This window comes from Oncorhynchus tshawytscha, linkage group LG03 (genome assembly GCF_018296145.1).
Source record: "Oncorhynchus tshawytscha isolate Ot180627B linkage group LG03, Otsh_v2.0, whole genome shotgun sequence".
NCBI classification, from domain to species: domain Eukaryota; kingdom Metazoa; phylum Chordata; class Actinopteri; order Salmoniformes; family Salmonidae; genus Oncorhynchus; species Oncorhynchus tshawytscha.
In genome coordinates this window covers 31733591-31759373 of record NC_056431.1, presented here as the reverse complement: position 1 = coordinate 31759373, position 25783 = coordinate 31733591, and positions in this window count along the sequence as shown.

Below are 25783 nucleotides of genomic sequence, written 5' to 3'. Positions count from 1 at the left end.
TTAAACAAGAGAAATGTGAACACTATGGGGATGTTGACATTAGGATGTTTAAAGGGACCAACTACATGATCTATTTACATGAACCAAGTGGTAACTGGGCAAAATATTAACCAATGGAAGTTGAAAGATAATTAACAAAATGTCAATAATTAAAACAACAAATACTAAATCAAACCCTGTTCAGAACTGTTGCATTTTTGAATGAACTTTGGAGATGGCAGCCTTGTGGAAGTCCTTCATCCAAAGCTTGAATACATGCAATTAAACAATCAGAAAACAAAACAAAATTAGGATACTGAAAACAATTACTGAAATGGCTATTTATTTTGGTATTTTAAAAGGTAGACATTGTGTTATGCCTAATATGGCAATTCAAATTATTTTTCCAAAATGAATTTTTCTTACTCCAAAAAATGCTTGGTTAAAAATTACCATATTTGGTTAATTTCAACAACCCAGTGCCTGGGTCAATATTTGACAAGCGAAGCACTGGGTTAATTCAACCCAGCGAATTTGGGTTGTGCGTCTAACCCAGCGTCTTGTGTTGATCGCTTGACCCAACTGCTGGGTAAATTAGACTATTGCTGTGTTACAACAATCCAGTGTGTTGGTTGTGACATAAACCCAGTACATTGGTTTGGGGATTGAACCAGCAGCTGGGTAATTTTTTATCTAATCCTTGGGTTCTGTTCAGTGTCATCCTAATTTCAATTTTGCTTGAATATTATTGCCTTTTCTACCATCCCATAATATCCTACACACATGATCAAGATACAATGTTGAATTTCAAGTAATTTATTTACATTTACTGCATTTCAGAACATACATGACGTAGAGAATATACAAGAATATGTACATTTTTTAAATAGCACATTGAAACAAAGCCATATTGTCTAAATATATACTTTTTCACAAGATAAGATATCATAAAATAGGTTTGATTATTATAATCATTTATATTATTTAATGAACCAAACAGTCCAAACCTCAGTCGAACTTGTTGTGCACACTCTGTGATCTTCACTCTTGAAATCTGAGAAAAACAAAGCATTTGTGCGTGTGAAACTTTCTGTCTCAAGTTTTAACACACTTTGGCTAATTTAGGTGACAGCACACACACACACACACACACACACACACACACACACACACACACACACACCATGCCGTTTTGACATACAATAAAGGTCTACATTTGGGTCGAGTTAAAACGTTACACAGAACAAATGTCAAATATTACATTTGAATGTCACTCTACTAAGGACATGGAGTAATGACTCATTACTTAACTGTATTTCATTCATAATGCACTTCTCACAATCCCCCAAATGTAACATTTGTATTTCAAATAAATTATTGTAATAGAATGAAAGCGTACCAGAACGCAGCTTCAATAGTTGAACTAAAGACAGACAAGCCACATATCGTACTGTAGGCAAAAATGAAGGCACAAATGCATAAAAAAACAAAGAGTAAATTTAAGAGGGCCTTAAAGAGTGACTTAAGAGCATATTAGCAATGGAATATGAAGGGGAAGGGGATACCTAGTCAGTTGCAGAACTGAATAAGTTCAACCGAAATGTGTCTTCCTAATTTAACCCAACCCCTCTGAATCAGAGAAACACTCATGGCTCAACCATCCATTGATCTGTTAATTCACAGGAACACAAACACATAAGCCAGAGGACTGTGCTTCCTCCTGTCATTTCTCACACTACATACAAGAGCAGATACTTATCCACTATTGTTCACAGGAAAAAATACATGGTTCCAACAGTCTTACTGTGGGGGATTCTGTTCCTGGCAGCTGATACACTGTGGTCGGTAGGAATTCTAATGCTGGGGCACAGTGGGAGAGCTGATATCAAATACATATCGGACCAGTCAAAAGTCCGAACACACCTACTCATTCAAGGCTTTTTCTTTATTTGTTATATTTTCTACATTGCAGAATAATAGTGAAGACATCAAAACTATGGAGTCATGTAGTAACCAAAACAGTGCTAAACAAATCAAAATATATTTTAAATTTTAGATTCTTCGAAGTAGCCACCCTTTGCCTTGATGACTGCTTTGCTTGCATTCTCTCAACCAGTTTCATCTGTGCTGCTTTTCCAAAAGTCTTGAATGAGTTCCCACATATGCTGAGCACTTGTTGGCTGCTTTTCCTTCACTCTGATGTCCAACTCATCCCAAATCCTCTCAATTGGGTTGAGGTCAGGTGATTGTGGAGGCCAGGTCATCTGATGCAGCACTCCATCACTCTCCTTCTTGGTCAATTAGCCCAAACCCAGCCTGGAGGTGTGTTGGGTCATTGTCCTGTTGAAAAGCAAATGATAGTTCCACTAAGCGCAAACCAGATGGGATGGTGTATCGCTGCAGAATGCTGTGGTAGCCATGCTAGTTAAGTGTGCCTTAAATGTAACAACACGGACAGTGTCACCAGCAAAGCACCCCCACACCATCACACCTCCTCCTCCATTCTTCATGGTGGGAACCACACATGCAGAGATCATCCTTTCACCTAATTATCAGTCGTACAAAGACACAGTGGTTGGAACCAAAAATCTTAAATATGGACTCATCACACCAAAGGACAGATTTCCATCGGTCTAATGTCCATTGCTCGTGTTTCTTGGCCCATGCAGGTCTCTTCTTCATATTGGTGTCCTTAAGTAGTGATTTATTTGCAGCAATTCGACCATGAAGGCCTGATTCACAGTCTCCTCTGAACAGTTGATGTCTGTTACTTGAACTATGTGAAGCATTTATTTGGGCTGCAATTTCTGAGGCTGATAACTCTAATTAACTTATCTAATTATCCTCTGCAACAGAGATAACTCTGGGTCTTCCTTTCCTGTGGTGGTCCTCATGAGAGCCAGTTGCATCATAGCACTTGATGCTTTTCATGACTGCACTTGAAGAAACCTTAAAAGTGCTTGACATTTTCTGCATTGACTGACCTTCATGTCTTAAAGTAATCATGGACTGTTGTTTCTCTTTGCTTATTTGAGCTGTTCTTGCCATACTAGAGACCTGGTCTTTCACTAAATAGGGCTATCTTGTAACGGTATTCGTCGTCGGAAGATGAGGAATCATCGGACCAAAGCGCAGCGTGGTGAGTGTTCATGCTTACTTTATTAAAACGGAACACTAATAACAAAATAAAAAAGGGAATCACAGAAACAGACCTGAAAGGTGCAAAACACTAAACAGAAATTAACTACCCACAAAAACCCTGTGGGTAAGTATGGTTACAAACGATAGACAGCTGTCCCTGATTGAGAACCATACCCGACCAAAACAAATGAATTCAAAAACATTGAAAAAGGAACATAGAATGCCCACCCAAATCACACCCTGACCAAACCAGTCAGGCGTGCGGGTGCAGGCAGCGAACGGTTGAACACTTTTTTGGTTACTACATGATTCCATATGTGTTATTTCATAGTTATGATGTCTTCACTATTATTCTACAATGTAGGTAATAGTACAAATAAAGAAAAAACCTTGAACGAGTAGGTGTGTTCAAACTTTGTACTGGTACTGTATATATATAAAAAAACAGTCAATAATAGTAGAGAAAGAACAAAATGATATACAGTATGTAGAAGAACAATATCAATGACTATATCAGTGATAGATCAGGGAGTTATATCAATACAATCAGGAGTAAAGTGGCTGAGCAGTAAGGAACAAAAATAAATAGTCGCAGCAACGTATGGCATGTGTGTCTGTGTGTGTGTTAGGAGAGAGTCATGTGAATGTGCATAGAGGCACTGTAGATAGTCTGGATGACTAGACACTTACCCCCAGTGATGAACTGGTCTGTCCGCACCACGCATGAACAAGGAAATCTATATTCTGAGAGCCAGTATCTGTCCTGTCCTTGACTTTGGTGCAGGGCATGTGATGTCCATGGCTTCTTCATCTCAAAACTACCTGATCTTCTCAAAAATATACATTTGTCTAGTTGTGACCAGGTGGTGCTTGTACAGGCAGACCGTCTATGGGTGGAAGGACATCAGCGCTGTGCATCAGCTGAAACCTGGTCCCGACTGAGTCTGAACGCTCCTTGGTGACAACAACACCAGGCTCCAGAGCATCGAAGCTGTAAAACAGGAAACGAGACAAAAGAATGAAGACATTACAACCTTGCATAACATTAATTCACCTCCCAGGTTTAGATAAGAAGAATAACCTCATACAATGCAATAAAATTATATTTACCTGAAGTGCAGAAAGTGCTTGATCTGTGTCAGCTGCCTGAAGTACGGAGTCAGATGTTGCCAGCCATCGCTTTCCAGGAGAGTAAGGGCGTGTTCTACTGATGCTGAAAGACAAATTCCAGATAAAAATATTTCAAACTAAATCAAATGTTATTTGTCATATGCGCCGAATACAACATGTGTAGACCTTACCGTGAAATTTTTACTTACAAGGCCTTTAACCAACAACGCAGTTCAAGATAAAAAGAAAAAGATTTGCTAAATAAAAAGTAAGACAACAAAATAACAGTAATACGGCTATGTACAGGGGGGAACTGTACCGATGAGCTGGGATACAGGTTAGCCGAGGTCATTTGTAAATGTAGGTCAGGGTAAAATGACTATTGCATGGATAATAAACAGCGAGTAGTAGCAGGTGACTGGAACTTCCTCTGACACCACCTAGTATATAGTTCCTGGATGGCAGGAAGCTTGGCCCTAGTGATGCACTGGGCTGTACACACTACCCTCTGTAGCGACTTACGGTCGGATGCCGAGCAGCTGCCATACCAGGCGGTGATGCAATTGGTCAGGATGCTCTCGATGGTGCAGCTATAGGACTTTTTCAGGATCTGGGGACCCATGCTAACTCTTTTCAGTCTCCTGAGGGGGAAAATGTGTTGTCGTGCCCTCTTCATGACTGTCTTGGGGTGTTTGGACCATGATAGTTTGTTGGTGATGTGGACACCAAGGATCTTGAAACTCTCGATATGAATGGGGGAATTGTTGTTACATTATATACATTATTTTGAGACAGGCCCAGGAATACTTAATAGGGGGTTTTAATACTCCACCCAAAAAACATGCCATGAAAAGGCACGGAGACGAAGCCCAAAATAAACACGTATACAAACACACAGGGATGTAACCCAAACAAAAGAACAAGGTTAAACATTTTAATAAATACACAGGACGAGACCTGTAATAATAAATGCATAACAATACACGAGACGAGACACATAATAACGAGGACACAATACACGCAGCACGAAAGAAGAAACAACAAAACACAGGTACTCACAAGACCAACAAACATGGGAACAATAACCGACAAGACAATGGTGAACAGAGGTTACATACACTGCTCAAAAAAATAAAGGGAACACTAAAATAACACATCCTAGATCTGAATGAATGAAATATTCTTATTAAATACGTTTTTCTTTACATAGTTGAATGTGCTGACAACAAAATCACACAAAAATGATCAATCTAATTTATCAACCCATGGAGGTCTGGATTTGGAGTCACACTCAAAATTAAAGTGGAGTCACACTCAAAATTTAAGTGGAAAACAACATGAGGTGGCGGATGGTCTCCTGAGGGATCTCCTCCCAGACCTGGACTAAAGCATCCGCCAACTCCTGGACAGTCTGTGGTGCAACAGTCTGTGGTTGGTAGATGGAGCGAGACATGATGTCCCAGATGTGCTCAATTGGATTCAGATCTGGGGAACGGGCGGGCCAGTGCATAGCATCAATGCCTCCTCTTGCAGGAACTGCTGACACACTCCAGCCACATGAGGTCTAGCATTGTCTTGCATTAGGAGGAACCCAGGGCCAACTGCACCAGCATATGGTCTCACAAGGGGTCTGAGGATCTCATCTCGGTACCTAATGGCAGTCAGGCTACCTCTGGCGAGCACATGGAGGGCTGTGTGGCACCCCAAAGAAATGCCACCCCACACCATGACTGACCCACCGCCAAACCGGTCATGCTGGAGGATGTTACAGGCAGCAGAACGTTCTCTACGGCGTCTCCAGACTGTCACATGTGCTCAGTGTGAACTTGCTTTCATCTGTGAAGATCACAGGGCGCCATTGGCGAATTTGCCAATCTTGGTGTTCTCTGGAAAATGCCAAACGTCCTGCACGGTGTTGGGCTGTAAGCACAACCCCCACCTGAGGACGTCGGGCCCTCATACCACCCTCATGGAGTCTGTTTCTGACCGTTTGAGCAGACACATGCACATTTGTGGCCTGCTGGAGGTCATTTTGCAGGGCTCTGGCAGTGCTCTCCTGCTCCTCCTTGCACAAAGGCGGAGGTAGCGGTCCTGCTGCTGGGTTGTTGCCCTCCTACGGCCTCCTCCACGTCTCCTGATGTACTGGCTTGTCTCCTGGTAGCGCCTCCATGCTCTGGACACTACGCTGACAGACACAGCAAACCTTCTTGCCACAGCTCGCATTGATGTGCCATCCTGGATGAGCTGCACTACCTGAGCCACTTGTGTGGGTTGTAGACTCCGTCTCATGCTACCACTAGAGTGAAAGCACCGCCAGCATTCAAAAGTGACCAAGACATCAGCCAGGAAGCATAGAAACTGAGAAATGGTCTGTAGTCACAACCTGCAGAACCACTTTTTTATTGGGGGTGTCGTGCTAAATGCCTATAATTTCCACCTGTTGTCTATTCCATTTGTACAACAGCATGTGAAATGTATTGTCAATCAGTGTTGCTTCCTAAGTGGACAGTTTGATTTCACAGAAGTGTGATTGACTTGGAGTTACCTTGTGTTGTTTAAGTGTTCCCTTAATTTTTTTGAGCAGTGTAAATACAGTTACTTATCAGGGGAAATGGCAACCAGGTGTGTGTAATGAAACAGTTCATTAATGCCTAGAGGCTGGTGACGTAGACCTCAGGAGCTGGTGCAAGGAATGAGCAGTAGTACTGGGGGAATCCGCGACACCCTCCTTTCCCTGTAGTCCATGATCAGCTCCTTTGTCTTGCTCACGTTGAGGGAGAATTTGTTGTCCTGGCACCACACTGCCAGGTCTCTGACTTCCACCCCATAGGCTTTCTGATCGTTATAGATGACCAGGCCTACCATTGTAAAGTCGTCAGCAAGCTTAATGATGGTGTTGGAGTCGTGCATGGCCATGCAGTCGTTGGTGAACAGGGAGTACAGGAGGGGACTAAGCACACATCCATGAGGGGCCTCCGTGTTGAGGATCAGTGTGGCAGATGTGTTGTAACCTACCATTACCACTTGGGAGTGGCCTGTCAGGAAGACCAGGATCCAGTTGCAGAGGGAGGTGTTTAGTCCCAGGTCCTTAGCTTAGTGATGAGCTTTGTGGGCACTATGGTGTTGAACACTGAGCTGTAGTCAATGAACAGCATTCTCACATAGGTGTTCCTTTTGTCCAGGTGGAAAAGGGCAGTGTGTAGTGCGATTGAGATTGCGTTATTTGTGGATCTGTTGGGATGGTATGTGATTTGGAGAGGGTCTAGGGTTTCCATGATGATGGTGTTAATGTGAGCCATAACCAGCTTTTCTAAGCACTTCATGGCTACCGAAGTGAGATCTACTGGGCGGTAGTCAAACTTCTTCGGGATCGGTGTCCCTTCCACGGGACGGTTGAGCTAACATAGGCTAATGTGATTAGCATGACATTGTAAGTAACAAGAAAATATCCCAGGACATAGACATATCTGATATTGGCTGAAAGCTTAAATTCCGGTTAATCTAACTGCACTGTCCAATTTACAGTAGCTATTACAGTGAAAGAAAACCATTTCATTGTTTGAGGAGAGTGCACAATTTTGAACATGAAAAGTTATTAATAAACAAATTAGGCACATTTGGGCAGACTTGATACAACATTTTGAACAGAAATGCAATGATTTATTGGATCAGTCAAAAACTTTGCACATACACTGATGCAGTCTAGTGGCCAAAATCGAAATTGCACCTGGGCTGGAATAATACATTATGGCCTTTCCCTTGCATTTCAAAGATGATGTTACAAAAGAAATACAAAAGAACGGTTGTTTTTCTCTCTGTATTATCTTACCAAATCTAATGTGTTATATTCTACTACATTCCTTTCACATTTCCATAAACTTCAAAGTATTTCCTTTCAAATGCATATCCTTGCTCCAGGGCCTGAGCTAGAGTTAGTTAGATATGGGTATGTCATTTTAGGGGAAAATTTAAAAAAAGGGGCTAATACTTATTAAGCAGGTTAGCTTTGCCCTCTTGGGCACAGGGACTATGGTGGGCTGCTTCCAAGTGCACGTCCTGGTAATCAATCTTGCCCTAAGCCCTTGTTAATATTGACCTGTTTAAAGTTCTAGCTCACATCGGCTTGGAGAGCGTGATCACGCAGTTGTCTGGAACAGCTGGAGCTATCATGCATGCTTCAGTGTTGCTTGCCTCGAAGCGAGCATAAAAGGCATTTAGCTCATCTGGTAGGCTCGGGTCACTGGTCAGCTCGCGGCTGCGTTTCCATTTGTAGTCTGTAATAATTTGCAAGCCCTGCCACATCCGACAAGCGTCAGACTCAGTGTAGTAGGATTCAATCTTAACCCTTTTTTGACGCTTTGCCTGTTTGATGGATCTTTTGAGGGCATAGTGTGATTTCTTATCAGCATCGGGATTTGTGTCCAGCTCGACCTCCCGTTACTTCTTGCGTGGAGAGCGTATGACTGAGCTATCATGGATGCTGCCTTTGACAAGTTTCATGTCCGACAGGGCCTGGTAGTGCCAGTCTATAAAGCTTTCCCTCTCCTGGATTGACTCTGGCGCTTCCACTACTACACAGTGTATCCTTGTGGATGGCAATATTTAATTAAATGTTTTATTTCACCTTTATTTAACCAGGTAGGCCAGTTGAGAACAAGTATATGCTCATAGATAAAACTATATTACTAAGATTGTGCAAACAAGTATGCATACAAGTGTATGTTAATGTCTGTATGGGAAATATTTGTCTTGATCAGGGTCTGTTGTCCGACTGCCAGCATTGTGTCTGAGCCATTGAGGCTCCCTCTCCTCCTGACACAGCTCAGCCTGGTCCCCTTGTCTCTGGGCAGCCAGGGAACAGCGGCAGCCTGGCTTAGAGCCAACCTGGAGGTGCTGGTTTAGGCTCTTTGCCAAGATAAGATTTGTGAGAGACATTATTGGGTGTGTCCATATATCTAGTTTGAGCTGGCCTTCACTGGGGTTATGGGAGAGAGGAGACGAGAGGAGAGGAAAAAGACATTTGAGCTTTCGGGAAAATGTATGATAAGCAAATAAGGTTTTATTGACCAATACTTCTTACATTTACGAAGGATAATTCTTTTATTTATTACATTTTGATTCATAAAGATCAATGTCTTCATAAATAATTCAAACAACACTTTCAACATGAAATCATATAAAATAATATTCGATGCAACCCTGCTTCATGTACATTTTTCAACCCATGACACATCACATTTATTTGACAAATATCAAGCTGAATTACAAAAATGTAAGGATTAAAGTCCTGTCACACCCTGATCTGTTTCACCTGTCCTTGTGCCTGTCCTTGTGCTTGTTTCTTCAAGCCTACAGCGTTTTGTGTCTCAGCGCCTGCTCTTTCCAGTCTCTCTTTTCTCGCCCTCCTGGTTTTGACGCTACCTGTCGTGACTCCGAGCCCTGCCTGACCACTCTGCCTGACCCTGCCTGCCATCCTGTACCTTTGCCCCTACTCTGGATTACCGACCTCTGCCTGACCTGACCCTGGGCCTGCCTGCCATCCTGTACCTTGGCCCCACTACTCTGGATTATCGACCCCTGCCTGCCTTGACCTGTCGTTTGCCTGCCCCTGTTACAATAAACACTGTTACTTCTACACAGTCTGCACTTGGGTCTTACATGAAACCTGATAGTACTAACTGGCCATGACTGACCCAGCAGACTTGGAACAGCTCCGCAACACCATCTCCTCCCAAGGAGCCATCATTTGTAGTCACAAGGAGTTGCTTCGCGGTCTGATGGAAGTGTTCCAGCACGTGGCCGAACGTCACGAACCAGCATTGGACACATTGCGGGAGAAATTTTGTGGGTTGCTTACCAGGCAGCCTACCATGACGGTAACCTCCCAGCCCCTCAATAACACGGCTGGTAGTAGCGCCGTCACCCCGGTTTCCTGGGAACCCCGCTTACCTTCCCCGGAGAGCTACGATGGAGATTCTTCGAACCTGCCGGACCTTTCTCTCCCAGTACTCCCTTGTTTTTGAGCTGCAGCCTTCTTCGTTCCCCTCGGACCGCTTGAAGATAGCATACATTATTATGCTAATGGCCAGGAGGGCACTCGCCTGGGTCATAGCGCTGTGGGAGCAACAATCCGCCGTCTGCCACAGTCTGGAGGTATTCGTGGCGGAGGTGCAAACTTTTCGAAGCTCTAGTGTCTGAGAGAGAGGCTGTCCGGAAGTTACTCCAGCTTCAACAGGACACCCTCAGTGTGGCAGACTATGCGGTGGATTTCCGCACGCTAGCAGCGAAGGGTACCTGGAACCCGGACACGCTGTTCGACATGTTCCTGCACGGATTATCGGAGGTGGTAAAGGATGAGCTGGCAGCCTGAGAACTACCGACGGATCTCGACTCACTCTTCGCTTTAACCATCCGGATCGATGGTCAACTAAGGGAACGTAAGGAGGGAGAAGTCCAATTGCGGTCCCAATTGCTCACTCAGGGATCCCACCTTGCATCTGATGAAGTCCCCATTTTCTATATCCCCGAGCGGATCCGAGCTTACCTGAGTACCTCCAAGAACCTCCGGAGACTGCGATTCACCTCTTCCTGAGTCGATGCAGCTCGGCAGGGCTAGGCTGAATGCGTACGTAGACTTGAGACCCAGAGTTGTCTGTTTTGCGACACTGCCGGTCATTTTGTGTCTACCTGTCCCTTCAAGAGACCGAGCTCATTCGTTAGAGTAAGTACACTGGTGGGTCTTAACTTGTTGAGTGTAGGGGGCAGTATTTTGAAGTTTGGATGAAAAATAATCTTAATGGAACAAATGGAACATTTATTGTGTAACTGGGAGTCTTGTGAGTGCAAACATTTGAAGATCATCAAAGTTAAGCGATTAATTTAATTGCTTTTCTGACTTTCGTGAACAATCTACTTTGCTGCCAGCTGTTTGTAATATTTTGTCTGCTGAGAGAGATGTCCTTACATAAACGTTTGGTATGCTTTCGCCGAAAAGCTTTTTTGAAATCTGACACTCCAGGTGAATTAACAACAACCTAAGCTGTGTTTTTCTATGTTGCACTTGTGATTTCATGAAAATTAAATATTTTTTGTAATTTAATTTGAATTTGTTGCTCTGCAATTCAGTCGATGTTGACGAAAATGATCTCACTAACGGGATGGGTGCGTCAAGAAGTTAAAGATAATTGTTCTTCTCCCCCCCTCTCCATGCCCCCCTGCTGTGGGGTGACCATTCCAAGACCAGTCCTGCTGTGAGGTGACAAGTCCAAGTCTCTCCAGGTACTCATCGACTCTGGGGGCCGATGTGAGTCTCATGGACATTACCCTGGCGTCCGAGCTGGGCATCCCCACTCAACCTCTCTCCATTCCCATGGGTGTTGGAGCTCTGGATGGGCGCTCTATATGCCGGGTCACCCACCAGACCACCCCCATCAATCCCTCCATTGACTGGGATGCTGGTGCCACATCGTGGGCTGGAGCCAGGCCTGCCACACTCATTGCCTGAAGTCAGCTCTGCCTGCCCCAGGATGTGAGCTTGGAAATCCTGTGGGCTTGGAAATTGCCACGGACCTCTCCGTCAGCTCCGCAGAGTACCAAGACCCTCGGGAGGTGTTCAGTAAGGCCCGGGCCACTTCGCTTCCGCAGCACTGACCGGTATCCAAGAAGATCAAGCTTGAGGCGCTGGTACATCGCTATAGTGTCCGGGATTCACCCCCAGAAGCTGAGACAACCCCCCCCTCCCCCCGCTTCAAGATCATTAGCCCCTCTGTTGCCCCGTACCTTCTGTATTTTGTCTACCTTTTTGTGTAAAACCATGTCTGACTGCCCCTTGCCTTCTGTTTCTAGGCCCATCCCTCTCCCCGTGTCATCGATGGCCAGCCGGCATACACGGTAAGATGCCTCCTGAGGGTTCGATCACGGGAAGGGGTTTCCAGTACCTGGTTTACTGGGAGGGTTGTGGCCCTGAGGAGAGGTGTCCTGGATCCGTCCCTAGGGGGGGTGGTAATGTCACGCACTGATCTGTTTCACTTGTGCTTGTCTCCACCCCCTCCAGGTGTTGCCTGTCTCCCCCACTTATCCCCTGGGAATTTAGAATTTACACCTGTGTTTTCTGTCTGCCTGTGGCAGTTCATCTTGTTTGTTGAAACCTATCAGCGTTTTCTGCCTCAGCTCCAGCTTTTCCCGGTCTATTTTCTCTCTCTCCAGGTTTTGACCCCTGCCTGTCCTGACTCCGAGCCCGCTTGCCTGACCACTCTGCCTGACCCTGGGCCTGCCTGCCATCCTGTACCTTGGCCCCACTATTCTGGTTTATCGACCCCTGCCTGCCTTGACCTGTCATTTGCCTGCCCCTGTTACAATAAACATTGTGTAGAAGTAACAGTCTGCACTTGGGTCTCACCTGAAACCTTTCCAAACCAGACTCTTTCATTGCTTAATTTGTTTCAGCTTATTTTGTCAAGAGGAATGCTAGCTGACTTCAAAGCAGTCCTCGGCCGAAATTGCTATTTTGGGAAGCCCATGCAGCTGAAACTAGACCAATATAAACCATCAACCCTTTCGGATGTGTTTACCAACACAGTCATTCTCTTGTGAAAAATAAAATATGTTCCACTCTTGACACGATTTTAAATAGGTCTATTTCTAAATGGATTAATGACCCAGATTTTGGTCATATTAATTTATCACTCTGATTTGCCTAAAGTATTCCTAGATGAGCATCAAGGAGGTCATGTTTGGTCTTGGGTTCCGTCATCATTAACTTCTTAACGCAACCCATCCCGTTAGCGGGATCTTTTTCATCAACAACCGCTGAAATGCAGAGCGCCACAATTTTTTTTTTTTACTAAAAACAATTAAATTCATGAAATCACAAGTGCAATATAGAAAACACAGCTTGCCTTTTTGTTAATCCACCTGTCGTGTAAGATTTTGAAAATATGCTTTACGGCGAAAGCAATCCAAGCATTTGTGTACGTTTATCAATCACTAGACAAAACATTATGAACACCTAGCATCAAAGTAGCTTGGTCACGAAAATCAGAAAACAATAAAATTAATCGCTTACCTTTGATGATCTTCGGATGTTTTCACTCACGAGACTCCCAAGAAATGTTCCTTTTGTTCCATAAAGATTATTTTTATATCCAAAATACCTCAGTTTGTTTGGCGCGTTATGTTCAGAAATCCACAGGCTCGAGCGGTCACAACAACGCAGACGAAAATTCCAAATAGTATCCGTAATGTCCACAGAAACATTTCAAAGTTTTTTATAATCAATCCTCAGGTTGTTTTTAAAATATGTAATCGATAATCAACCGGCACTGTCTCTTTTTCAGTATGAGAGGGAGAGACAATGTCTGCCCCACTCTGTTGCACAAGCTCTGTCCCACTCTGTTTCTCGCTCATTTTTCAAAATAAAAGCCTGAAACTATGTCTAAAGACGGTTGACACCTTGAGGAAGTGATAGGAAAAGGAATCTGGTTGATATCCCTTTAAATGGAACGAAGGCAGGCTATGGAACATGGAGCTTTCAAAATAGAGCCACTTCCTGGTTTGATTTTCCTCAGGTTTTCACATGCAATATCAGTTCTGTTATACTCACAGACAATATTTTGACAGTTTTGTTTTCTATCCTAATCTGTCAATTATATGCATATTCTAGCATCTGGGCCTGAGAAATAGGCCGTTTACTTTGGGAAAGTTATTTTTCCAAACAAAAATACTGCAAGAGGTTTTAACGCCCTCCTTGCCTGGTCCCTGAGTTTTTGTGGGCCGCCCTCTCTTGGCAGGTTTGTTGTGGTGCCATATTCTTTAAATTTTTAAAATAAACAATGTAATGAATGGTGCTCTTTGGGATGAGCAAAGTTTCTGATATTTTTTTATAACCCAACCTTGATCTGTACTTCTCCACAACTTTGTCCCTGACCTGTTTGGAGAGCTCCTTGGTCATCATATTGCCACTTGCTTGGTTGTGTCCCTTGCTTAGTGGTGTTTCAGACTCTGGGGCCTTTCAGAACAAGATTATATATACTGAGATCATGTGACTCTTAGATTACACACATGTGGATTTTATTTAACTAATTATGTGACTTCTGAAAGTAATTGGTTGCACCAGTTCTTATTTAGTGGCTTCATAGCAAAGGGGTAGAATACATATGCACATACCACTTTTCCGTTTTTTATTTTGTAACATTTTTTGAACAAGTTATTTTTTCTCATTTTACTTCACCGATTTGGACTATTACATGAAATCCAAATAATAATACATTTAAATTACACCTTGTAATGCAACAAAATAGGAAAACCGCCAACCGGGATGAATACTTTTGCAAGGCTCTGTAAATCATGAGGCAGACAAGCCAGGACGTAGTGATTCAAAATCAATGTTTTCAGGCAACACCTTTGTAGTGGTTTTAGTAAAGGTAGTTGAGGCAAACTAGCCAAGTCTTCAGAAATGCACTTATCTCCATCTTGCCAGATACTATTTTGTGTTCGTGGGATGTTTGCACTAGGTCAACAAGCGGATAAGGCAGTGCCATAAAAAGCTAGATGTCCCAACTCTGCCCTTTCCTTTATGCCAAACTGATGTTGTACACTATGCATTATGGAAGGCAACCACTCTGTCTATAGAGACAAGAAGAGGGACACATTATGTTATTCACCTGCTCCCAGATGTCATTGAGTTGATAATCTTCCATCTTTATCACCCAACATACACACATGTATTAAGGCATCAGAATATCCAAACATGTATTAAGGCACCAGAGTATCCACACATGTATTAAGGTATCAGAGTATCCACACATGTATTACATCAGAGTATCCATACAACACTCCTTCCGTGGCCTCCAACTGCTCTTAAACGCTAGTAAAACCAAATGCATGCTTTTCAACCGTTCACTGCCAGCACCCGCACGCCCGACTCGCATCACCACCCTGGATGGTTCCGACCTAGAATATGTGGACATCTATAAGTACCTAGGTGTCTGGCTAGACTGTAAACTCTCCTTCCAGACTCATATCAAACATCTCCAATCTAAAATCAAATCTAGAGTCGGCTTTCTATTCCGCAACAAAGCCTCCTTCACTCACGCCGCCAAACTTACCCTAGTAAAACTGACTATCCTACCGATCCTCGACTTCGGCGATGTCATCTGCAAAATAGCTTCCAACACTCTACTCAGCAAACTGGATGCAGTTTATCACAGTGCCATCCGTTTTGTCACTAAAGCAATTATACCACCCACCACTGCGACCTGTATGCTCTAGTCGGCTGGCCCTCGCTACATATTCGTAACACCAGACCAACTGGCTCCAGGTCATCTACAAGTCCATGCTAGGTTAAGCTCCGCCTTATCTCAGTTCACTGGTCACGATGGCAACACCCACCCGTAGCACGCGCTCCAGCAGGTGTATCTCACTGATCATCCCTGAAGCCAACACCTCATTTGGCCGCCTTTCGTTCCAGTTCTCTGCTGCCTGTGACTGGAACAAATTGCAAAAATCGCTGAAGTTGGAGACTTTTATCTCCCTCACCAACTTCAAACATCTGCTATCTGAGCAGCTAACCGATCGCTGCAGCTGTACATAGTCTATCGGTAAATAGCCCACCCAATTTTACCTACCTCATCCCCATACTGTTTATATTTATTTACTTTTCTGCTCTTTTGCACACCAATATCTCTACCTGTACATGACCATCTGATCATTTATCACTCCAGTGTTAACCTGCAAAATTGTAATTATTTGCCTACCTCCTCATGCCTTTTGCACACAATGTATATAGACTCTCTTTTTTTTCTACTGTGTTATTGACTTGTTAATTGTTTACTCCATGTGTAACTCTGTGTTGTCTGTTCACACTGCTATGCTTTATCTTGGCCAGGTCGCAGTTGCACATGAGAACTTGTTCTCAACTAGCCTACCTGGTTAAATAAAGGTGAAATAAAAATAATAATAAATAATAAATAAAATCCACACATGTACTAAGGTATCAGAGTATCCACACATGCATTAAGGCATCAGAGTATCCACACATGTATTAAGGCATCAGAGTATCCACACATGTATTAAGGTATCAGAGTATCCACACGTGTATTAAGGCATCAGAGTATCCACACATGTATTAAGGCATCAGAGTATCCACACATGTATTAAGGTATCAGAGTATCCACATGTGTATTAAGGCATCAGAGTATCCACACTTGCACATACTGTACATACCTGTGCAAGTATGCGTGCACACACACACCTTCGTGCATGTACATGTGCCCGCACGAACATGCACGCACACACTCAGCAAACACACACACAAACTGGAGCTGGATGGGGGATAAGTCTGACACAGAACTAGTTGTGTAAACAAAAGGCCAGCTGCTCTCACATCCAAACAGCAGTAAAACATCTGAACCTCTGGGGAAAAAGTGTTTGAAGTAGTGATGTCTCTGGTTCTGGGTGAATGGATTAAATTGAGTTCCAGGGCCCAGTTTTTTCAAAAGATGTATATCCTGATTTTGCGGAAATTATTAAATACATAGAAAATAGAATGAACAGAACAAACAAATCATTGACATGGATGGGGACTCCCATTCAATTCATTATATTTCTATGCATTTAATCCAGATAGATAACCTTTGAAAAAGGTGAGGGCATACTCACAGGACAGCACATTAAAACACACATAAGCACACACCACACCTGCCAGAGCAACAGGTTCAGCATGTTCACAATATACATCCTATATTTTAACAACCTCATTTAAGAATTTATTTAGGTTCCAGGTTATGTTCTGGACTCAAAGAGAGAAAAAGGTGGACTCAAAGAGAGATTCAACAATATTCCTCGACAAAATACTTGTTGCATTCACTATAGTCAAAACAAAAGTGGATATGGAAAAACAAAAGAGAGGGAAAAGTTAAGAAAACATGAAGACAAAGGCAGTCAAATAAATAATGTTATTGAGCACCTGAGAGTAAATCTGGCTTTCTCAGCCTTCCAACAGGAATCACATAAGGTTAACTCGTCTTTCAGATACATAAACATAGTTCAAATCTGGTCTTTAATGATTAGAACTAGATGAAAAGGTCTAAAGTTGAAGAAGAGGTCAGCTAGGCGGGTTCTCTCCACCTCTGAATCATCGCTCTCCTTTACCAAAACACTGAAGTCCTATCCTGGCCTGCATCTGTGCTTTGATCCATCATGACAGTTTAAACAAGCAGTTTACAATAAAGGTCAGGTGGGGAATGGCAGTGCACGGAAACTGCCGTCTGCAGCGGAGCCGCAGATCAGGGATCATTACTGGCAAGGCGGGCATCAGTACAGCATGTGTACGTACACACACCAGTGCATGGACGCGCATGCACGTGCCCACACACACATATCCCACACACACACACACCGGCACAGACTAAAAGGTTATGGAGAGGATCCAAACAAGTGTGGCCCGAGTTTAAATGCCAAACAGTTTCAACCACAGAAAGCAAAGTTATATTTCCATCATGTATTGGATACAACACTGGAGCAGAGATTTAAAGTTTTTAAGGGTAAGACGGAGTAGGTATATAAAGGTGGGGGGGAGAAGTGGGGTAAGAGAGTGAGGAAAGTAAGTGGGAGAGAGATGTAGAGTAGAGCAACTAGAGTGAAGAGAGCAAAGAAGTGGGCGAGGGAGAGAAGGAGAGATGAAAGAGAGAGAGGCTTAGGTATTGTTTAGGGAAAGTGAAAGCACTGGGGTGCGGTGGGTGGGGGGGGGGGGGCTAGTTTCTATAGACAGGTTGCCCCCCATAGTGCATAGTGTACCACATCAGTTTGGCTAACAGATGTGTGTGTGTGTTATATGTGCATGCATCTACAGTGCGGAGAACAAGTATTTGACACATTGCCATTTTGCAGGTTTTCCTACTACAATCCATGTAGAGGTCGGTAATTGTTATCATAGGTACACTTCAACTGTGAGAGAAGGAACCTAAAACAAAAATCCAGAAAATCACATTGTATGACTTTTAAGTAATTCATTTGCATTTTATTGCATGACATAAGTAATTGATCACCTACCAACCAGTAAGAATTCCGGCTCTCACAGAGTTAGTTTTTATTTAAGAAGCCCTCCTGTTCTCCACTCATTACCTGTATTAACAGCACCTGTTTGAACTCGTTAGCTACATAAAAGACACCTGTCCACACACTCAATCAAACAGACTCCAAACTCTCCACAATGGCCAAGACCAGCTAGCTGTGTAAGGACATCAGGGATAAAATTGTAGACCTGCACAAGGCTGGAATGGGCTACAGGACAATAGGCAAGCAGCTTGGTGAGAAGGCAACAACTGTTGGCGCAATTATTCGAAAATGGAAGAAGTTCAAGATAGCGGTCAATCACCCTCAGTCTGGGGCTCCATGCAAGATCTCACCTCGTGGGGCATCAATGATCATGAGGAAGGTGAGGTATCAGCCCAGAACTACACGGCAGGACCTGGTCAATGACCTGAAGAGAGCTGGGACCACAGTCTCAAATAGAACCATGAGTAACACATTACGCCTTCATGGATTACACACAATCCTTCAGCACACGCAAGGTCCCCCTGCTCAAGCCAGCGCATGTCCAGGCCCATCTGAAGTTTGCCAATGACCATCTGGATGATCCAGAGGAGGAATGGGAGAAGGTCATGTGGTCGGATGAGACAAAAATAGAGCTTTTGGTCTAAACTCCACTCGCCGTGTTTGGAGGAAGAAGAAGGATGAGTACAACCACAAGAACACCATCCCAACCGTGAAGCATGGAGGTGGAAACATCATTCTTTGGGGATGCTTTTCTGCAAAGGGGGCAGGACGACTGCACCGTATTGAGGGGAGGATGGATGGGGCAATGTATTGCGAGATTTTGGCCAACAACCCTTCCCTCAGTAAGAGCATTGAAGATGGGTCGTGGCTGGGTCTTCCAGCATGACAACGACCCAAAACACACAGCCAGGGCAACTGAGGAGTGGCTCCGTAAGAAGCATCTCAAGGTCCTGGAGTGGCCTAGCTTGTCTCCAGACCTGAACCCAATAGAACATCTTTGGATGGAGCTGAGAGTCCGTATTGCCCAGCGACAGCCCCGAAACCTGAAGGATCTGGAGAAGATCTGTATGGAGGAGTGGGCCAAAATCCCTGCTGCAGTGTGTGCAAACCTGGTCAAGAACTACAGGAAATGTATGATCTCTGTAATTGCAAACAAAGGTTTCTGTACCAAATATTAAGTTCTGCTTTTCTGATGTATCAAATACTTATGTCATGCAATAAAATGACAATTAATTACTTAAAAATCATACAATGTGATTTTCTGGATTTTTGTTTTAGAATCCGTCTCTCATAATTTAAGTGTACCTATGATAAAAAATTACATTTTGTGTGTGTGTGTGGGGGGGGTGTACGTGTGTCTGTGTAAGAGTGCATGTGAGAATGCCTTTAAATTTGGATTTGTGTGTTTGTGTCTGTGCGTGTGTATGTCAGCCCTACAGTAAGTGGAGGTGTTATGTATAGTAAATCCCTTAAAACTTGTTGGGGATAGGGGGCAGTATTTTCACTTTGGATGAATTGCGTGCACATCCTACTCTGTCCTAGATTGCTAATATATTTATATTATTATTACCATTGGATAGAATACACTCTGACGTTTCTAAAACTGTTTAAATTATGTCTGTGAGTATAACAAAACTCAAAGGGCAGGCAATCTTCCAAACAAGAAGTGAAATTCTGAATGTGGGTCAAATTTGGCGTCATCCCTTCCCTTCTATTTCCCTTCCAAATAAGATATGGATATGTTAGCACTTCCTACACCTTCCACTAGATGTCCTCATTCAGTAGAATGTGGAATGGAGCCTCTGGTGTGAACTTTGACCGAATGGGAGGGGAAATAGTCACTGTCTTAGCAGAATGCAATTTCCCTGTGGAGCATTTGTCTGTTGATGTCACCGTCGTTCCATTTGGCTGCAGATGAAAACCTATGATCCGGTTGGAACGTTATTGGATATAGATGAAAATAACATCCTGAAGATTGATTCTCTACTTAGTTTGATGGTTTATTCGACCTGGAATATATATTTTTGAAGTTTTCATCCGAGTTCTCCTGGACTAGCGTCAGCTTTTGGGCACGTTAGCTGAAAGTGCTAGCAAATGCAGCTAATTGGACACTAGTATTGGACATTATGGAACAAAACAACTATTTATTGTGGAACTAGGACTCCTTGCACTGCATTCTGATGAAAGATCATCAAAGGTAAGGGAATATTTATGATGTAATTCGTATTTCTGTTGACTCCAACATGGTGGAGAAATATATTTATGTCTGAGCGCTGTCTCAGATTATTGCATGGTAGGATTTTTTCGTAACGTTTTTAAAAAATCTGACAGAGCGGTTGCATTAAGAATCAGTGTATCTTTAATTATATGTAGAACATGTATCTTTAGTCAAAGTTTATGATGAGTATTTCTGTTATCTGGTTTAGCTTTCTATAATTCCTCCAGATATTTTGGAAGCATTTCTGAACATGGCGTCAATGTAAACTGAGATTTTGTGGATATAAATATGCATATTATCGAACAAAACATAAATGTATTGTGTAACATGCCATATGAGTGTCATCTGATAAGATTTTCAAAAGGTTAGTGATTCATTTCATCTCTAATCCTGCTTTTGTGACTCTATCTTTGGCTGGGAAAAATGGCTGGGTTTTTTTTATTTGGTGGTGGTCTAACATAAATATATGTTGTGTTTTCACTGTAAAACATTAAAAAAATCGGACATGATGGGTAGATGAACAAGATGTTTATCTTTCATTTGCTGTATTGGACTGGTTAATGTGTGAAAGTTAAATATTTCTAAAGAATATTTTTGAATTCCCTGCTCCACCTTTTCAGCTGAATGGGGGTGGGAGTTCCCCTAGGGGATCGCCTTGCCATAACAGGTCATATAAAGCTGGGTCAAACATGAGGCAATTGGATTATCTGGAGAGGTGATTGTCGGATTGGAATTATGCATGAAGGGATTAAATGTCAGTATCAGACCTGGTTATGCTTCAGACTCCTCTCAGTAGTGCTTTCCCACTTCAGTACTATGGAACGGCTGTAGATGGTTTTCATCCTGGTGAGGAAATTCACTACTAAAGATGACAGCTCAACAAGGTGTCATTGGAATCTGTCGAAATATTTACATTTAACCATTGTAGTTATGTCTCCTAAAATGAAATTGTATTGATAAGGTTGTCATTTTATTTACAGTATAAGGTTCACATATTTTCCCCACTAGTGATAATTTGGTGAAACAAAGTTTCAATTGCTATGGGCCGTGCCTGATTACTTGTGCTGAGCGATTGGTGCTTTTTGAGGTCGGTTTGGTTTCGGGTTTGGTTAAAAAAAAAAAATCAAGGCTTTCGATTTCGATAATTTTTTAAAACCTTAAATCCATTATGACATGATTACATTTCAATTATTTTATAGCTTCCCTCAACTGACTTTTCCCTGACACTGACAGCCATCATTTATTCACATTACTAACTTTACTTTATTACAATATTTCAGTTGTGTATTATTACTTTGTTTTTATTTTACTTTATTATTGTTAATTCCTTACTTTTGGAGACTTTTTAGCCAGTAGTTCTGAAAGTATCACTCACAAGTCAAATTGGTCCACGTTTTTTTGTGTACTACGTCATCCGTTTCGTGTGATATGTTACGAATCCAATTGATGCAATATGTTGTGAATTTGTTGTGCTTAAGATCCTGGATTGCATCTTTAAAGTCATTGTCATCTAATCTCTGTTTAGGCAATAGCAGCTAGCCACCAGACACCCATCTAACTCTATGTCTGTGCTCCCAGAGAGTCATCCTATTTACAGTGCCTTGCGAAAGTATTCGGCCCCCTTGAACTTTGCGACCTTTTGCCACATTTCAGGCTTCAAACATAAAGATATAAAACTGTATTTTTTTGTGAAGAATCAACAACAAGTGGGACACAATCATGAAGTGGAACGACATTTATTGGATATTTCAAACTTTTTTAACAAATCAAAAACTGAAAAATTGGGCGTGCAAAATTATTCAGCCCCCTTAAGTTAATACTTTGTAGCGCCACCTTTTGCTGCGATTACAGCTGTAAGTCGCTTGGGGTATGTCTCTATCAGTTTTGCACATCGAGAGACTGAGATTTTTTCCCATTCCTCCTTGCAAAACAGCTCGAGCTCCATTTATGTTTTTTTCAAAAATATGCTATATATATCCATAAATCTCTGTTTACAATGACGCCATGTTCAAAAAAATGCTACTCGAATGTCCGGAGAAATGCGATAGCTCCAGCATATGCCGTCAGCTAACATGGAATACACATCATAAACTTTGACTAAATATGCATGTTCTACATATATATAGAAAGATACACTTATTCTAAATGCAATCGCTGTGTTACATTTATTTTTAACGTTACAGATTTCGTTCACTAGGCTATAATATGAGTCGGCGCTCAGGAATTAGCATTTTGGCTCCTCTACTTCGGAGTCCACAGAAACCCATAATAAACACATAAATATTCCCTTACCTTTGCTGTTCTTCCATCAGAAGACCTGGAAGGGTTTATACCAAAAACAGCTTTAGTTTGGAAGTCTGTGTCTTTCGGTGATCAAACACGACATATTTCGGTTGAAATGCAGCCAAAAAGTCAAGTGGGTGCGCACCAAAACGTCGAAATTACATATTATATGTCGACTAAACTTGTCAAACTATGTTCAGAACACAGCGTTAGCATGTTATCTAGCTTCACAGCAATTCTCAGGACGATCAGAAACACACGAGTCGTTTAATCAATCTTGGAACAAAGACATCACCCGAGCAGAACGCGCATGAGAGTAACCTGTTTTCTCGCGTGACCGAAAGGTTTCGGCCCGCCAAAACTCTCGTGAGCACGTGATTCTCACAATGAGAAGCCCCATTGAAAGCAGACATCGCGCTGAAGAGATAGAAACTGTTCCCAGGACTGTAGGTGCTTGGGAAGGGTGGGGGCGATGACGTCAAAGTTGGGCCAACTTTTATGATGACAAGAGAGAGTTTGGGAGAATGAGTGCCCTGAGAGTTCTGCTTTACATAGAGACATAATTTAAACGGTTTTAGAAGCTTTAGAGTGTTTTCTATTCAATAATAATTTTCATATGCATATATTAGCAATTTTTGACAGATTTTTTTTCTGTTTACTATGGGCACGCAATCACCCCAAAGGGGGCAGCAATCAGCCCTAGCTCTTAACAGGTATAATAGGGACAAACATAACACAGAACAATTCCCCACAATGCTGTGTCATCATATAATCTTGTGCATTAAATTCACTATTTGATAGGTTTGACCCTCAAGATGAGTTCTGAACTCTGGAAGGAGGTGAGACAAAACACCTGGTCTTTAAGGTCTCATCTGTTGGTCTGCTACAGACTTAATATGTCTGGGAGAGAGGGAGAGAGACAGAGAGAGAGGGGGGAAGAACGAGATGGAGAGAGGGAGGGAGAGGGAGAGGAAAAGAGAGATAAATGACAGAGAGAGCGAGAGGAAGAGGGAGATGGAGAGGGAGAGGAAAAGAGAGATAAATGACAGAGAGAGCGAGAGAGAGGGAAAGCTGAGCAAGAAAAGATGCAGCCTCTGGGTCAGAGTAGCCATCTTGACTCCTGAGGAGATAAAGAGAGACGTCCAGCAGGACCTGCCTCATTTACTCTCCACCCTCCCTCCCCTTCCCCTTCTCTCCCTCTCTCCCCTCTCCTGAAGTAACCCCGGCAACCCTGGTCGAATCTACAGCAGTCCTATAGGGCCATGCAAACACATTTGTACAAGTTTTTGGCGATTAACTAATTCAGAAGTGAAGCTTCATTATCCCCCCACCCGTCTTAATTAAGATAACAATGCAAATTTCCTTCATTAACTGTGACACGGACAATTTCTCTGGGGCGCCACGGGGACCTGATTATATGCAGAGCCTGCGGAGCAGGTTGCCAGATGTCACCCGGTATTCAAATGGCATACTTGTTTAATTGCAGTAAATGTAGCATGTCCCCGGATAAGCTTAGTGGAGGAGTTTTGGAGTGTGTGTGTAGAATGTGTCTGTGAAGTGGGGGGGGGGGGGTGTATGTTTGGGCTCAATTCAATCAAACCGGCATTGCAGTATTTACGCAGTAGCTCTTTTTACAATGGCCAAATTAACTCACAGACCGGTTTTAGGTACTGTATAATAACCTACAACTACTACAAGGATGACCCCCCTCACAGGTATGCTTTCACTTTTCCCAATTATGTGGGCAGGCGATGAATATTGTAAATAAAGACCCTGCGTAAACATTGCAATAAACATTGCAATGGCGGGTTGGATTTAATCCCAGTCTGTGTGTGTGTTGGTGTGTATATGTGTGTGTCTGTGTTCTTGTTCTTCTATCCTCGTGGGGATACCAGCTCTCACAGACTCACTTCAGAATTAGACGTTCCTTCATATTTCTCAAGCGTCAAATTTAGAAGTTGTTCCAAACTTCAAATTTCTGAAGTTAGGGTCACGTTTAGGGCAATGTGGGGATACCAGTGAAAATGCAGAACGCCAAATTCAAATAAAATACTATAAAAATCAAACTTTCATGAAATCACACATATAAGATATCAAATTAAAGCTACACGTGTTGTGAATCCAGCCAACATGTCAGATTTCAAAAATGCTTTTCGGTGAAAGCAAACGATGCTATTATCTGAGGGTAGCACCTCCGTAAACAAAGGGAGAAAACATATTTCAACCCTGCAGGCACGACACAATGCCTTACCTTTGACGATCTTCTTTTGTTGGCACTCCAATATGTCCCATAAACATCACAAATTGGCCTTTTGTTCGATTAATTCCGTCCATATATACCAAAATGTCAATTTATTTGGCGCATTTGATCCAGAAAAACACTGGTTCCAACTTGACCAACGTCACTACAAAATATTTCAAAATTTACCTGTAAACTTTGCCAAAACATTTCAAACTGCTTTTGTCATACAACTTTAGGCATTTGAAGACGGGATGATCTGTGTTCAATACAGGAAGACAACAAACTCAAGCATGCTTTCTGGTATTGTGCAACTATCAAGCAGTACACATGACGTGACACTTGTTCAAGATGGCCGTACTTCTTCATTGCACAAAGGAATAACCTCAACCAATTTCTAAAGACTGGTGACATCCAGTGGAAGCGGTAGGAACTGCAATCAGGTCCCTTAGAATTCTGGTTTCCCAATGAAATCTCATTGAATAGACAATGAGCTCAAAAAAAGAAATCGGAATGGTTTGCCCTCAGGGTTTTGCCTGCTACATAAGTTCTGTTATACTCACAGACATGCTTCAAACAGTTTTAGAAACTTGTGTGTGTTTTCTATCCAAATCTACTACTAATCTGCATATCTTAAATTCTGGAGATGAGTAGCAGGAAGTTGAATTCAGACACGCTATTTAGCCAAAAGTGAAAATGCTGCCCCCTATCCCAAATAAGTTTTAACTCCAAATTCTTAATGTTAAGCATTAACTCTA